This window comes from Chanos chanos, chromosome 16 (assembly GCF_902362185.1).
Source record: "Chanos chanos chromosome 16, fChaCha1.1, whole genome shotgun sequence".
In the NCBI taxonomy this organism is placed as follows: domain Eukaryota; kingdom Metazoa; phylum Chordata; class Actinopteri; order Gonorynchiformes; family Chanidae; genus Chanos; species Chanos chanos.
The window spans coordinates 2,527,121-2,543,425 of record NC_044510.1 but is presented as its reverse complement, the minus strand read 5'-3'; the positions used below and the strand labels follow the sequence as shown (position 1 = coordinate 2,543,425).

The 16,305-nt window shown below is 40.0% G+C and overlaps 3 non-coding genes across 3 annotated transcripts; all 3 read left to right on the top strand.

Annotated features, from left to right (window-relative positions):
• The first annotated feature begins 1,043 nt into the window (after positions 1 to 1,043).
• trnar-ccu (transfer RNA arginine (anticodon CCU)) lies at positions 1,044 to 1,116 on the top strand. Its single transcript has one exon. It is a non-coding gene; the product is annotated as a tRNA-Arg (tRNA).
• A 791-nt stretch (positions 1,117 to 1,907) lies between these two features.
• trnar-ccu (transfer RNA arginine (anticodon CCU)) lies at positions 1,908 to 1,980 on the top strand. Its single transcript has one exon. It is a non-coding gene; the product is annotated as a tRNA-Arg (tRNA).
• Positions 1,981 to 15,994: 14,014 nt separating this feature from the next.
• On the top strand, positions 15,995 to 16,067 carry trnar-ccu (transfer RNA arginine (anticodon CCU)). The gene has a single exon. It is a non-coding gene; the product is annotated as a tRNA-Arg (tRNA).
• The last annotated feature ends 238 nt before the right edge of the window (positions 16,068 to 16,305 follow it).

Below are 16,305 nucleotides of genomic sequence, written 5' to 3'. Positions count from 1 at the left end.
ATATGGTAGACAAACCTCATAAAGTGAGTGTACGCCCAAGGAAGGTGTATCTAATGAAGTGGATGGTGATCGTATACTTGCATTTACGTTTATTCATTTAAGCAGATGCTATTATCAGAAGTAACCTCCAAAACAGGCAGAATACAAATCAAATATGGCCGTGTATTGGATGGTACATTGAATATTGTCTGTACTGTACACTATATTGTGTTGAATATTCTTATTATATACTGATGCTACTGTTGATTAAGTTATACATCGTGTATTGCACATTGTGTTGACGACAGGCAGGGAAAACCAGCATGAATAAGAATTCCAAACTGTATGATATTACAAATAAAATTCTTGCATATTTAATCTTGCAATTAGTGTGAGTTCACATAGAAAACTTCATAGTGAATTTTCTGTTATGATGATGTTAATGTGTGATGCCAGTGAATTTATCATTTCTTACAATATACAAAAAAACATGTTACTAAAAAAACCAAACAAACTATGATTTTGGAATTGATCATTTTGTGCTTTTGAATGTTAGACATGAAATGTCTGATTAAATAATCAAAACTACACCGTGTTTTTCCCCAAATATTTTTGGCATATGTATATATATCCTAAAATGAAATAATTTGTTTTCCACATTTATCTTTATACCTTTATTCCACAAAGACCAACATATATGCTTAGGTGGTTCCGTGGTGTAACAGTTAAAACTCTAAATCCAGCAATCCAAGTTCAAATTTCGGTGGGACCTTTTCCGACTTTCCTGCCACGTCTTGTTGTGCTATTCAACCTGTGGAAAATCTGTTTTTTGACCCTGCTTCTTCTTGAATGCTAAATGGATCACCTTACACTAGGAGACTGGCATCCCAGTCCTAATACAATACATACTATAGGTGTACTCTTTTCAGACACTGCATGCTGACCACGATGACCAGATCTTTCTGGAACCATCAAACGTGTCCACGTTTAGTTGACACCTGATCTAGTCTAATTGGCAACAATGGCTGACGTTAATAATAAGAGCAAAGGGCAGGGGAAAACCAGCCCCAGTGGCCTAATGGATACGGCACTGGCCTCCTAAGCCAGGGATTGTGGGTTCGAGTCCCATCTGGGGTGTTGGTGAGCAGAGTGGCGCAGCGGAAGCGTGCTGGGCCCATAACCCAGAGGTCGATGGATCGAAAACCATCCTCTGCTAGGCATCCTTTAGGTGGTTTGGACCAGGTCAGTATTGTTGGAATGGGTTGAAGCACCAACTGAGAAACAACACATGTCAGGCTGCTACAGCATGCATTTCGTGGTCTGTGCTTTAAATGTCATTCCTTAAAGAAATTATCCCAATTAAACAATGCAAGTTACGTTATACACCAAGCTTCATAAAACTCCAGGCAGGTCCCGGGTTATAACAACATCCGTTCCCTAAGTCTGTCTTTAAGTCGAATTTGAGAACATGTACATACGGTGCTTATTTAGCGTCAGTTACTCAAAAGTTTGTTTTCCACATTCATCTGTATACCTTTCATCCACAATGACCAATAGGCATTGTTTGGTTGGTTCCATGGTGTAATGGTTAGCACTACGGGACTCTGAACCCAGCAAGCCAAGTTCAAATCTTGCTGGGACCTTTTCCAACTTTCCTGCCACGTCTTGTTGTGCTATTCAAACCTTGGAAAATCTGTTTTTTTGACCCTGCTTCTTCTTGAATGCCTAAAATGGATCACCTTACACTAGGAGACTGGCATCCCAGTACCTATACAATACATACTATAGGCGTACTCTTTTCAGACACTAGCATGCTGACCACGATATGACCAGATCTTTCTGGAACCATCAAACGTGTCCACCTGATCTAGTCTAATTGGCAACAATTGCTGACGTTAGTAATAAGAGCAAAGGGCAAGGTAAAGCCAGCCCCAGTGGCCTAATGGATAAGGCACTGGCCTCCTAAGCCAGGGATTGTGGGCTCGAGTCCCATCTGGGGTGTTGGTGAGCAGAGTGGCGGCAGCTGGAAGCGGGCTGGGCCCATAACCCAGAGGTCGATGGATCGAAACCATCCTCTGCTAATCAACCTTTAGGTGGTGTTGGACCAGGTCAGTGCTGCTGGAATGGGTTGAAGCACCAAATGAGAAACAACACATATCAGATTGCTAACAGTATCCACTTGTGGTCTGGCAGAAGAGGAACAAAGAACCAAAACATTCCTCTATTCTTCGCAGTCCCACGAGAAAATTCAGATCACCTCATTCCACAGACAAGTTCAGATGCTCTTGCCTGAAGCCACGCAATGTTTTCATGAGTGTCACAAAGGCAGTGTGTGCATTCGTTATTACAAACCATTGTATTTCATTTACATTTTAAATATAACAGACTTTATGGCAGTCCATTGGTAAGTACCAGTTGTCTCTGCAAGCCAGATGGTCGTAACCCAGGAACTGCCTGTATACACTATAAATACATATTTACATAGGTACCACTTTACAATAAAGACTACCTTATAAAGGATTCATAAATGGCTTCCGATTGGGTTATTAAGTAGGTTGTAAACACTTTATAAATCATTACGCTTATAAACGGTTATAAGCAAGTTGTAACAGTTTTCATATATTGATGTGGGCTCACTATTTGGCAAGATCAAGTTACTGCTGCACTTTTATCCATCTAGTTTGATAAATCTCAGATCTTGCTAGTTGCTATAGCTCACTTTACGTATCCCCTTTATCAGAAAGCACATTAAAAAGTCTTCATCCTTGTTTTTATGACCACTGGTTTACTAGTTACTGACATTTATAACTGGAAAAAGGGAGCCTTATTGTAAAGTGTAAAACATACCACCATTTAACTAATGAGTTGCTGGGTTGTTTCTAGAAGTGATGACACTACTTTTTACAACAACATAATCAAGAAGTAAACATACACCCAAATACCAATATGACAGGAGGGAAGTACATCATTCGCAGCAGACAATTACATTTACGGTACACAGATAACACTAAACTATCAGAAGAGTTAACAACACAACACAACACAACACAAAGACTACATGACGAACAATACACATACACTTCTATGGGAAACATAAACTGAACAATAGCGAACTGGGGTTAAACAACAATACATTGCCCCAAGGCATGCTGGGTAGCTCCACCCATCTGCCCCCCCCCCGCCCCCCCATACATAATATGTCATATCAAAAGCCATGATAATAATGAGGACAGCTGCTGATAGCATGCTGAAAATATCAAGGTAAACAATATTGCCAAAGCCCTGGCAATATTGCCTATGAATCTGTAATTTGATATGCAATAACGTGATATGGCAAATGAACCTTTTGACTATTAAGATATGCTAATGGTGGTTAAACTTATTAACAAATATCCTGATGGGGCTGACAGGTATACATGCTGGCTGATGGAGAAGACAAAGTTAGCTAAGTAACCAATGAGATCAGAGGCTTAACAGTACAGATAAAATGCGGGATCACTATTAGGCAAAGCAACAGATGACAGCTGGGCTTTTTATCAAAGCTTTATAACAGCATATTCATGATTTATAAAGTATCCATAACCCAATTAATAAATTAATTGTAAACCATTCACAAACTCTTTATAAGGGTAGTCTTGATAAAATGCTACCTTTATGTACTGGTGGAATTAAGCTGATAAATACACAGAACATGTTCAATGCAAGCCACAATGATAAAACCAAAAACAAGTCACATTTGAATGTTGTGGGAAGACAGATGTGACCGAGTCCCTTTTCCACACTCAGTGCTCTACGTCCTATACTAAGTTCTTCTTCTTTTAAAAATAAAGTCTAAGTTTCAAAAAGCAGTCAAAGTCTTCAGGAGTCCGATGCAGTGTAAGTTTATTGCATTCAGCAGTGAACAAAATACAACAAACTGAGTCAGGTCCCAGGGAGTGACTGAATATAATACAGAAAATCATGCCCTTATATCTAAAATTTTATCTGCATGCTAAACCTATGTAACCAATAAACGCATAACACGGTTGTATGGTAACACCCCTTACATCATCGGTGTTTTGCATGGTCCAACCCATTCGCTTCCAGAAATTTCCCCAAGTTTTCCCAGAATTCATGATTCCATACACCATTATTTCCGGAGTGTCCTTGTTTGGTTAAATAAAAAAATAATATTCAACCGTGTCCTCATTTTACCTCGGATACCCAACCATGTCCCCAATTTCACCTCAGACACTTTACCCTTAATGCAGGTGTTAACTATTGAGTGTTGGGCTTAATGCAGGTGTTAACTATCAAGCGTTGGGCTAGTCCATGCAAAACGGATGCTGATGCAGCTGCATCCCGACCATTGCTTATGCTTCCTTATCACTATCCTAGATTTACCCTTTTTATGTTGCCTTCATGTTTTGCTGTCCTTGCATTTTCCCTTTTTGGAATGCCAAGGCCCTCTTCCGTTGGCTTTCAACTTACAGAGGCCATCTCCCATTTTAGAGGCCTTCTTCCATTTCTCCAACAATGTAACTGTTGGCCTGCTGACATGGGCTTCTCAAGGTGGTTACCAAAACCCACAATGTATTTACCTAAAATTCCCTTGGGCACACAATACCAGTTGTGACCAGAGGTGGAAAAGGTACAAGTACTGGTACTAAAGAAAATGTACCCTAAGTAGAGTTAAAGTATCCCTGCTGAAAAATACTTAAGTAAAATAGTCACTCATTTACAATTTATAAAAACAGTTGTCAGTTTAACTAAGAATAATTTTTTTTTAGCAGCAGTACTTCTGCTTGTACTTTCCCCACCCCTGATTGTGACCTCTTGAAACAAGGGAATGAAACAAAAGGGAAAACAGCCCCCTCCTCACCAGTGCTTTGATTATAAAAAAGTAGGCATGACAGAGCTTCCAAAAATGTAGAGAGCCCTTTCACATTACTCTGCTTAGGATTTTTCAGCTACACCTTTAGATTTATAAGTAAATGGAGAGAAGCCTGCTTCTTCAGTTCCTCCCAACTGGACAATGCAATGTACTAGGTAGATTTTTGCTTTTTGGTCTTCTCTGTAATCACATAACAACGGCTCCTGCTGAATACATCAGCAAATGTTTAAAGGCATGGCTCAACCAATCAATCCAAAAAGAAACATGCTTACTCTTACTAATGTGCCTTATATTTTTGGTAGTAAATAATAAAATAGATTAATAATATATTTTATGCATTTATGACTTACTAAACCCTTATTTTTAGTTTTCTTTATGCTGCATACTTAAATAAAACGATGTCCGAAACAAGTGTGTTGATACGTTTTCTTCTTTTATCACAGGTGGCAAAAGTAAAAGTAGAAGAACTCTTGCTAAAAGTAAAGACAGCAGAAATTCTCTACGTGACACGTCATTTTTATTACTTACTTTTATTACTTAGTGAAAGTGGGAAAGGACAAGAAATAGGGAACTCACACTTTCATCAAATAAATTTAGAAAAATCTGCAATCAGAGTAGGGCAGCCCCCTACGGGGAATGATAAATATATTTTTATATTCTAGAAGGGCTAGCTGGAGTGCTTGCTTGCTAAGAAAAAACAACATGGGCTGGTAACAACATGGGCTGGTGTTTAAATGATGAGAGAAGCTGAAACCTGAGGTGGAGTGGTTGGTAAACTAGACTAGCTATAACCATGTCTCAGAAAAGTCTAAAGTATGGCAGCATTTAAAACCTTTAAAGGACAACCCTACCAAAGTTAAATGCAAACTCTGTATGCAGAATTCGCTTATCATTCAACAACTTCGAACATGGAAAATCAAGTGAAACAGGTAGGTTTCAGAGCAGGTATTTTATTGATTTTAAAAGCTCAAAAATATGTTCCCATGACTCTGTTGCATTTGATTGTGTTAATGTGGTCGAAATCAATACTGAAACTCATGCCAATGGATTTTCCAATTGCCAGATAGTCTATATGAAGGAAAAAAAAGGAACGAATAGTGGAATCTTCGTATTGAACAGCCAAATCCGATTCGACCAACAAACTTCTGAGTCGGGTACAGCCCTAAATCAGAGTGATGTGATTTCTTATACTGAATATCTTGGGTCGTCTTCTGTATCGCTATTATCAGCCTAGCTTCGTTGTCCATTTCAGGAAAAGTGATAAAAAGCTCATATTGTGAGTGAGAACTTAGAGATACCCAAGGTGTAAATGTTCACTGCACCTTTTCATGTACAAATTCAGAAAATCATAATCAAAAATTTACTTATTTGGGTCTACTGAAACATGATTAAGTATGCAAACCTCATCATCAAAATTTTAGTAAGTTCCTGAAGAGTAAATCAAATCCTTGGATAGGACTTGAATCGCAAGTCTTACAGTCGTGTACGAAAACTGACCAACACACACTGATGATAGTGCTCCATCATTTATTATTTCAGAATAAAAGGGGAAATTAAAGGATGAATGTATGATGATGTGGACAGAGGGAAGAAAAAGAATGCAGAATGAAGGACTGAAGAGAGCTGGTAACGAGGGAGGGGCGTCTATGAATCGTAGAAAATGTTCATTTAGACACCCCGCCTTCTGCCAGATCAGCTTGTATCGCTCTGTGATTGGCTGTGGAGCACATGCCGGTCAGAAATCTGCTGAAGTGTCCGTCGGTCCTGAGGGGACAAACGTGAGTTACAATACTGATAAATATGCAAATTCAGTTCTAAAAACACTGGTTATTGTCTTAAAAAAACAGCATTTTTCAGATCCATTTGTGAAGATCCACTGGACAAAAATTCATTAACCCATCATTAACACCTGATAACCCATCACTAATACACCTGATACAACTTGTCTACCAATCAGCACACTCTAAATGATGTAAAGGCGGAACATTCACCTGGGGCTACATTGGACATGTGTTATTCAGTGGGTCCTCAGGCCTGGGTTTGAAAAGGAAGAAGCTTGAATACTCCTACTCCTGAATAAAGAGACTAGTCTGCTCAGAACCACTTACAGTCAAATTGGCAAAGTTCTGCTTCTGCTGATCCATCATTAGCATCTGAGGATTAAAGAGAAAGATGGAGAGATCATAAGACAGAGCAAAATCCTGGTGTATTGTACATAAGAGAAATATTCCAATGTTAACTCTCTTGGAGAGAAGGCTCCTCACACTTACAGTAAAAGCTTCATGAAGGCCAGAGAGTCTCAAATCCTGGACTCAAGGCTTTGGAAATACAGACTGTAATCAACCAACCAACAAAACAGTTTAAAACTTTCCCTTTGATTAAATCCACTTGTCACTTGATGTATCACAAAGGTGATGTGTACCATATATATAGACTGAAGGCTGAGAGGTTGGTTTTTAAAAAAATGCCATTTCACACATTACGTTTAACAACAACTGCAAAGGACAAGGGAAAACTCACCATATGGAAGGCACCTCTATGGCCTCAACTGGTACATGTGCAAAGATCTGCTGAGAAAAAACACCATTTGGTTACAAATGAGACGAAACACTCAGAACATTGTAAGAATCTAACGACTTGTCCCTGTCCATATTAGCAAAAATTGAACTGAAAGCCGACACGTTAGTTCCGACCGATGGAAAGAGAAACTTTTTTACCTGAGGGCCAGCAGCACCTGTCAAATCTCTTGAATCAGGGCCTAGGGATGGACCTGTGGGGGAACCTAGGGCAAATGCTGGGGGCTGAGTTGGGGCAATTCCAGCGGTTGGTCCACAGCCAAATCCCAAGGATAGTCTGTGAGAGAACCCCAGGGTTGATTTGTGGAAAACCATGGGGGTGGTCCAGGAGCAAATCCAGCTTGTGGTCCAGGGGCATATCCAGGGGCTGAATTTGGTGCAAATCCTGATGGTGGTCGAGGGGTAGATCCGCTGGGTGGTCCAGGGTTAAATGTGTGGAAATTCCTGGTGGTGGTGAGGGATTAAATCCAGAGGTAGTGCAAGATTAAAGTCCAGGCGGTGGTCCAGTGGTAAATCCTGGGGTGGTCAGGTGCAAATCCAGGGGGTGGCCCAGGTGCAAACCCTGGGGTGGTCCAGGTGCAAATCCTGGGGGTGGACCAGGTGCAAATCCTGAGGGCGGCCCAGAAGCAAATCCTGGGGGTGGTCCAGGAACAAACCCTGGGGGTGGACCAGGGGCAAATCCTGGGGGTGGACCAGGTGCAAATCCTGGAGGTGGACCAGGTGCAAATCCTGGGGGTGGTCCAGGTGCAAATCCAGAGGGTGGCCTACAGGCAAAGCCTGGGGGTGGTCCAGAGGCAAATCCAGGAGGTGGACTGGGGCCAAATCCAGGGGGTGGTCCAGGGGCAAATCCTGGGGGTGGTCCTGGAGGAAACCCTGGAGGAGGCCTTGGTTCAGTGGGAATTCTGATGGAGTGGGTTTCCTCATGCTCCTCAGACGCTACCACTCCGTCCCGTCCAATGACAACAATGTTGTGTGACCTCGTCACCTCTTCTGCTGTGATACACACCAAACAGACATGATTAAAACACCAGTTTGCATGTTAGTTTATCACAGAAAAATTGACTTTTGCATCTGACAGCTGGACAGACTTACTTTGAATCCCAAAAATCTTTTGGTGACTGACTTGGCCTCCCGGCGGTAGGATGTCACCCTCAGAATTTGCCCTTGAAAGTGCTACAACACAAAATGCAGACACTCGATGTTCATGACAAACAAAGAGACTGAAAAAGACTGACTTCAGAAGATAATAGACCAACACAAATGAGCCTCGGAATTTACCTTCATGCAAGTGACATCCTGCACTATTGCAAAGCACTCCGGAAGATCCTGGAGAATGAGCATTGAAAACAACCATTGAAGAAGGACAACAAACATATTTCTTACAGTTCAGAGACACAGAGGCCAGAGATCAAGACCCTGTGACACTTTCATATGTGTGAATTCACTACCTCTGCATTCAGGGTAAAATACTCCCGCGTTGAGACCCACCAGCGCTGGCTCATAGCTCCTCTGACCAGGTCCAGGTGCTGGTATTTCACCTCACAAACCTGTACAAGCACCAGAAAATGTACGAATAGTAATTAAAACCACTCATGAATATGTGTTTATGAAAGAAAATCAAATCCGTAATTAACAGTTTTGGAAGCGTACCACTGAATCGTTAACCGAATGAATCGTGACATCTCGAAAACACCGTGCAAGGTCTGTGCTTTCAACTTCAGTGGGGTACTGTCACGGAAACACAAATAAACAATGAAAACAGACAGATTAATACTAAGACAAATGCCTTTACCTCCACAAACAGCAAATTTACCAGTGTAACTGTGTACAATAACTTCACTAAGAGTACAAGAAATTCCACCAAACTTACTCCTCTAACATGTTCAAAATGTGGAGCCTGATTCTTCTGTGATGACCATGCTCTCTCTCCAGTGCTGAGGATACATCTGAAAATCTGCAATGTGGGAAAGAACTTCATTAAATTTAATGTAGTAAAACACAGAGAGTAGTTCACATCTTCTCTGTAAACAATGGGTTGATGCAGTAGTAGTCTGAGTTGTAACTGGTAGATACACTTTGTAACTGAGAGAGAGTTCTACCTCCGTCCGGTTGAGATGACACCCATCAGAACAGTCTTACCATTAGAATGACCCAGAAATTGTAATATTACAGACCACAGAAAAAATCAAAAGACTAAAAATCAACAGTTCTGTCTGCTCTACTTGTCCTTTGTTGCAGGGAAAGAGACTGAAATCTTACTGTAACTGGCATCCAGAGTCCACAGTCTAATGGTCTGTAAACAGAAGGAAAGAGGTGTTCCTTCAATGCCTCCTGCACCTATGGAACAAAAGGGCAAATCAGAGGTCTTCCTCACTTTATCATCAAGAAAAATAGAAATACATGAAAGTACAGTATATACAAATAAGAGAGAAATTATTTCTCACCATAACAATGACCAACGGATCACAGTGCACAATGTCATAGGGAAATTTCTGAACATTATTAGGATTCTTCTCCTACACAGGAAATATGATCACAAAAGATTAGTCAGATGTTTTGGAACCTTAAGACTCCACATACCACAATATATTCATAGATAACTGTATTCACACTCTATATATACTTCAAGATCTCACTTTCACTTGCATTCTTCCGAGATATTCTTTATGTACATATACATTTAGTGATGAAAGCAATACTGAAGATAAAACAGACCAATCAGAAGACCCTAAGGAAGTTCATGGACCGGAGTGCTCTGTTAAGAAAATGTACAGTATGAAAAATATACACTGTCTTACTTTGACGGCGACCAAGGGTCCACAGTATCGGGGGCTGTAGACAAAGGCAACAGTTGCCCCTTCTGAGAATTCAGCTCCTACAGAAGAGAAATGACCACAAAAAAGCCAAATCAGAGCATTTTATTCTGACTCTCCCCAAGTCTATTTCTTAATCATTAGCCCCAATAACCCAGATGTCTTAAAGGGGAAAAAGATCTCTACCTCTGCTTTGGTGACATCACACAGCTCTGCATCCTTTCCAAAAGTCCGATGTCTCACGGAGTCGTCTGTCAGATCGGCAACACACTCCACAGCGATGGCTAGGCCCCACACCTCTCTGGTTACTGATACAAGAGAAAAGACCTGTCATTAATGCTAATTGTCATTGTCAGATGATTGCTCCATGGGGAGGGGGGGCTCACGGCGCACGTCGAAAAACTTGGTAACGGTTGCCACAGCAATGGAAGACCAAGATGGAGCGAAACATACAACGTTACCATGACAGCGCATCAACTAAACCACCTTTGTCAAATGAAGAGCACTTTTAGCTAATCTTAAATAGCCTATCTAATACATTTACATATTTTATCTAATGACGCTATTTAAATCCTCTAAAACAGTTTAGATACCTTCGTCAGTGGTCTGGCGTTTGGTCTCCCGCCGTTTGCTTTTCCCGTTCACTCCGTCCATCGTCATCCCGCAACCTAGAAAACAATAAAAAGCTCCCACCGCAGCGGCAGCTAAACTGGCGGTATAAATCACCGGCCGTAGTTTCAGCTGGCCAAAGCGGTTTGTTAAACCGGCAAAGTGAACCTGCATTTGTGATGTTTACCAAATAAACAGTACACAAATATCAAAAGTTAAAAATTAATTAAAATTACAAATATGTCGTCTTTTAGATGTTGTCTAAACACCAAATATGATTATGAAATAAATGAGGATGTAGCCGCTAATACAGCAAGACGTTAGTTGTTTCCCCTGCAGATAGTTTGGTGAGCTAACGTAGGTCCTTCGGCGAAGATCCGTTGAATCAAGTAGTATTTTTGATATATCAAATTGATATTTTTGAAAAATGTTACTAATCGGTCAAATAATTCGTTATCGGTAATAAAGTTTCAACGGTGGTTTCAGAGTTGCTCGATGTATGAAGAGAAGTATCACAGCTGTCTGATCGCTCTGGGGTCGGTTCACGACTGAGATTCTTTGTCATTTTTTGACTTTTGCAGCATTCTGTGGAACGTTCAGTGCATTCTATTTCGACGGCATAATTCGCTTAAATCTAATCACGTTCTTAATGTTTGCTAGTGCCTTGTTCCCTGCACTCAATTGCCGGAAAAGAAATAAAATGCACAGTGGGACTAGAAGGAAAACCTTTCTTTCTCGCGGGCCATGTGCGTTTTGGGATGTTTATTTCTCCGCCAAATGAAAGTTGCACAAAGGGCAGAACTAAATAATGAACGTCTTCTTGAGGTAAATCATACAAAAGACAATGCACAGACACTCTTTAGAATCGGGTTAAGGTGTGTGTAAGCCAATACAAGTACATTACAATGACATTTCTTTCTCATGACAAATTAGCACATATTTAATTATATACCGTCTCATTTGCAAATTTTCTCATTTTCAATTACAAAATAGGTGAATGTATAAAGCATGTATGTTAATGTCCTACTTCACCACTTTCTCACTCAAAAGTGTTCTTTTGCTGTAAAATTGTTTTGTTGTTGTTGTTGTTGTTGTCTGGGTTTCTTATTTGTTCTGGTTTTTGTTTTGTTTTGTTTTCTAGGTAAAGTAAGTAATACACACTTGCTTAAACCTGCTAGTTTATGCTTATAGCACTGATTAAGCTATGTCAAGTTCTTATCAAATATAATTCACTGTTTTTCATGCCAAATATTTCACAGGAACCAGTTTCAATCTACTGACTTATAACATTACTCTGTAAATGCAAAGATCATACATAACAAGGACAGTCCAGTGATGCAAATCAAGTCTTTATTCATGTGAAAGTTTTAACAAAAACATGATATAAATCCAAAATAAATCTTAAAATAAAATAAGCTATAGCATGTGTCAAATGGGCAAATATTAGGAATCATTAGTACTACTTAATTACCCGCGATGGTACAAACAAGCAAGCAAACAAACATAGAATTCCAAAACCAGACCCAGCTGTACTATAAAAAATACATTATCCTGAACAGGTGTGCATTTTCATATTTCACCTATAATTTCTTCTTCAGAAGCTAGTGTAACAAGGGTTTGTCATTTTGGTTTTAGGTAATTCTTAAACTGAGTATCTGCTAAATGAATTCAAAAGTGTGATGTGTCCACTTTGGGTAGTTGATGTGTGATGCATTTGTCAGACCAAACAGAAGGCACATAGCTTGTGTGAGGTCCTGAAGTCTGTCTATCACAACCTTACCTTTGAGGATGATGCCCATGGATGATGGATTCAGATACAGGGATTCAGGATTCTGTCCTCCTTCTACACATTGAACAATGAAAATCCCAGTGGGGATGTGTTAGTAGCACTGCTCTACATCAGTGTCCTAAACAATGGCAGGGCCTTACAGAAGATCATGCTATGGCTATGAGTTTGGATCAGATTTGATTCTACTAACATGTGTTGTGATTTCATTTTACAAATATCATATGCAAAGAAAACTTGATGTGTGTAGCTAATGATATTATAAATGATAAAGATTTGCCAGTTTTGTAGAGGAAGATTAAGGGACCATTGATCTGAATCCCCATCCAAATTTTGCCGTTTGCTTCTTCTTGCTACTGTGGATAAATCAAATATGACTTTTTGCGTCAGAATGCTCAGAGTGTTCCAGTACAGTTTTCACCAGTCAAACACTACAAAATGAGACAGACATGATGCTATTTAGAACTAGAAACTTGTGATACATACACTTTCCCTGCAGACTGGGCTAATTAAGCTGGCAAATATATTGAAGGTGTGTGATCAGTGGCGGTTCTAGCTTCTATGGCACCCTGGGTGAACCCCCCCCTTCAGCCTCCCGCCATCAACACACAGATGCCGGAGCTGGAGAGCTGGAGCCCTCAAAGCACCAGCAGGACAGGAGCGTATTTTCAGCATCCAGGGAAGCCTGTGTTAGATGGAATTACAAGGAAACTGTGCTTCACAATCAGAGATACCAAAAGTAAAAGTAGAAGCACTTTGGCTAAAAGAAAATTACTCTAGGTAGAGTTAAAATATCCCTCCTGAAAAATACTAATAATAAAATAGTCACTTACACTTTACAAAAATGGTTGTCAGTTCAACTCTACTTAGAGTACTTTTTTTCAGCAAGAGTATTTCTGCTTTTACCTTTGCCATCTCTGTTTACAATCAAGTCATCTATGTTGGTCATTCTGACTTCCCAAATCAACAAAATACATTGCACAGCCAGTGTACGCTTTCCCTGTCCTCTTAAACATTATCACGTTATGTACCTTGCGATCTTCACATAAGACTGGCTGGATGTACGGAGTGACATTTTACCAGGAGTCAAACATTAATCCTAAAATAATGTGGACTGGGCTTTCTATGAGCTCCCTCGCTTATGAGCGAGAACATGTTTCTGCTTATTCTTGTCCAGAGTTTATATGGATCAGCTAAAGAGAGGCAGATGAACTGTGGTTTATTTGATAGCATTTCGTAGTGTGACTGATTTTACTAATTGCATTAGTAATGTACAAAGTTAGAGGTGCACTATTTGATAGACTCCCCCACTCCCCCTACCTCGGGCCTCTGGTGGGGAGATTTGTCACAAATACAAACAAACATGTATTGTTAACAGGGATGGATAAAGTAAAAGTAGAAGTACTCTTCTGCGATGGACTGGCGACCTGTCCAGGGTGTTTCCCTGCCTTCTGCCAAATGAATGCTGGGATAGGCTCCAACACCCCCCATGACCCTACTTAGATAATGAGTGAGTGAGTGAGTGAGTGAGTAGAAATACTCTTGCAAAAAAAAAAAAGGACTCTAAGTAGAGTTAAAGTGACAACTGTTTTTGTAAATTGCAAATGAGTGACTGTTTTACTATTACTTCAGTATTTTTCAGGAAGGATACTTTAACTCTACTTAGAACACATTTTTTTTAGCAAGAGTACTTCTACTTTTACTTTATCCACCCTTGATTATTATGGACAGAATCTATGTATCCCTCAATCTGAGTTCAAAGCATGCTCTCAATACTTCATCTCTCATGGCCTCTAATGCCCTCTACTGGCCAACTGCATGTAATTGAAGTTAACTACTGACTGAATTTGGGGACAAAAATGAATGTCTACTGCCGATGCCAAACATTAATTTCACTGCCATAAAGGAAAATGGATATCATGGTGGGCATGAATGCATGTGTTTTGTGTGTGTGTGTGTGTGTGTGTTTAATACAATTACACATCACAATTAGGGGGTTGAGAATGTTTATGTCTTGACAGGAATGCTCAAAATGAAAATAGATTATTTAAGTGTACCATCGAGGACAAGATATTACCAAATGCTATGTTACTTTAGAGGTCAGAGAGATGATAGAGGTCTGTCTGTGTACAAGGAACAGAACACTGCTACACAGCACACACTGGGACAGAGGGGCAGTTTTACAAACAGTCTGTTATAACACACTGCATCCAGTCAACAGTGGCCCTTTGGTCAGAATCTGACTGTTGATGAACAGGATAGAGGTAGAGACGGGCTACAAACTATAGTAGACACCTTTATAGTTTACCCATATGGTGGACAAACCTCATAAAGTGAGTGTATGCCCAAGGAAGGTGTATCTAATAAAGTGGATGGTGATCGTATACTTGCATTTACGTTTATTCATTTAGCAGATGCAATTATCAGAAGTAACCTCCAAAACAGGCAGAATACAATTCAAATATGGCCATGTATTGGATGGTACATTGAATATTGTCTGTACTGTACACTATATTGTGTTGAATATTCTTATTATATACTGATGCTACTGTTGATTAAGTTATACATCATGTATTGCACATTGTGTTGACGACAGGCAGGGAAAACCAGCATGAATAAGAATTCCAAACTGTATGATATTACAAATAAAATTCTTGCATATTTAATCTTGCAATTAGCATGAGTTCACAAAGAAAACTTCACAGTGAATTTTCTGTTATGATGATGTTAATGTGTGATGCCAGTGAATTTATCATTTCTTACAATATACAAAAAAAACATGTTACTAAAAACCAAACAAACTATGATTTTGGAATTGATAATTTTGTGCTTTTGAATGTTAGACATGAAATGTCTGATTAAATAATCAAAACTACACTGTGTTTTTCCCCAAATATTTTTGGCATATGTATGTATATCCTAAAATGAAACAATTTGTTTTCCACATTTATCTTTATACCTTTATTCCACAATGACCAATATGTGTGCTTAGGTGGTTCCGTGGTGTAACAGTTAGTACTCTGAACTCTAAATCCAGCAACCCAAGTTCAAATCTTGGTGGGACCTTTTCCGACTTTCCTGCCATGTCTTGTTGTGCTATTCCACCTGTGGAGAATCTGGGTTTTGACCCTGCTTCTTCTTGAATGCTAAATGGATCACCTTACACTAGGAGACTGGCATCCCAGTCCTAATACAGTACATACTATAGGTGTACTCTTTTCAGACACTGCATGCTGACCACGATGACCAGATCTTTCTGGAACCATCAAACGTGTCCACGTTTAGTTGACACCTGATCTAGTCTAATTGGCAACAATGGCTGACATTAATAATAAGAGCAAATGGGAGAGGACAATCAGCCCCAGTGGCCTAGTGGATAAGGAACTGGCCTCCTAAGCCAGGGATTGTGGGTTCGAGTCCCATCTGGGGTGTTGGTGAGCAGAGTGGCGCAGCGGAAGCGTGCTGGGCCCATAACCCAGAGGTCAATGGATCGAAACCATTCTCTGCTAATCAACCTTTAGGTGACTTGAAGCAGGATAGTATTGCTGGAATGGGTTGAAGCACCAACTGAGAAACAACACATATCAGGCTGCTACAGCATCCATTTCGTGGTCTGTCCTTCAAGTGAGTAAGACAAGCCTGTGCAGAGGTTTGGGCACAAGAGGAACA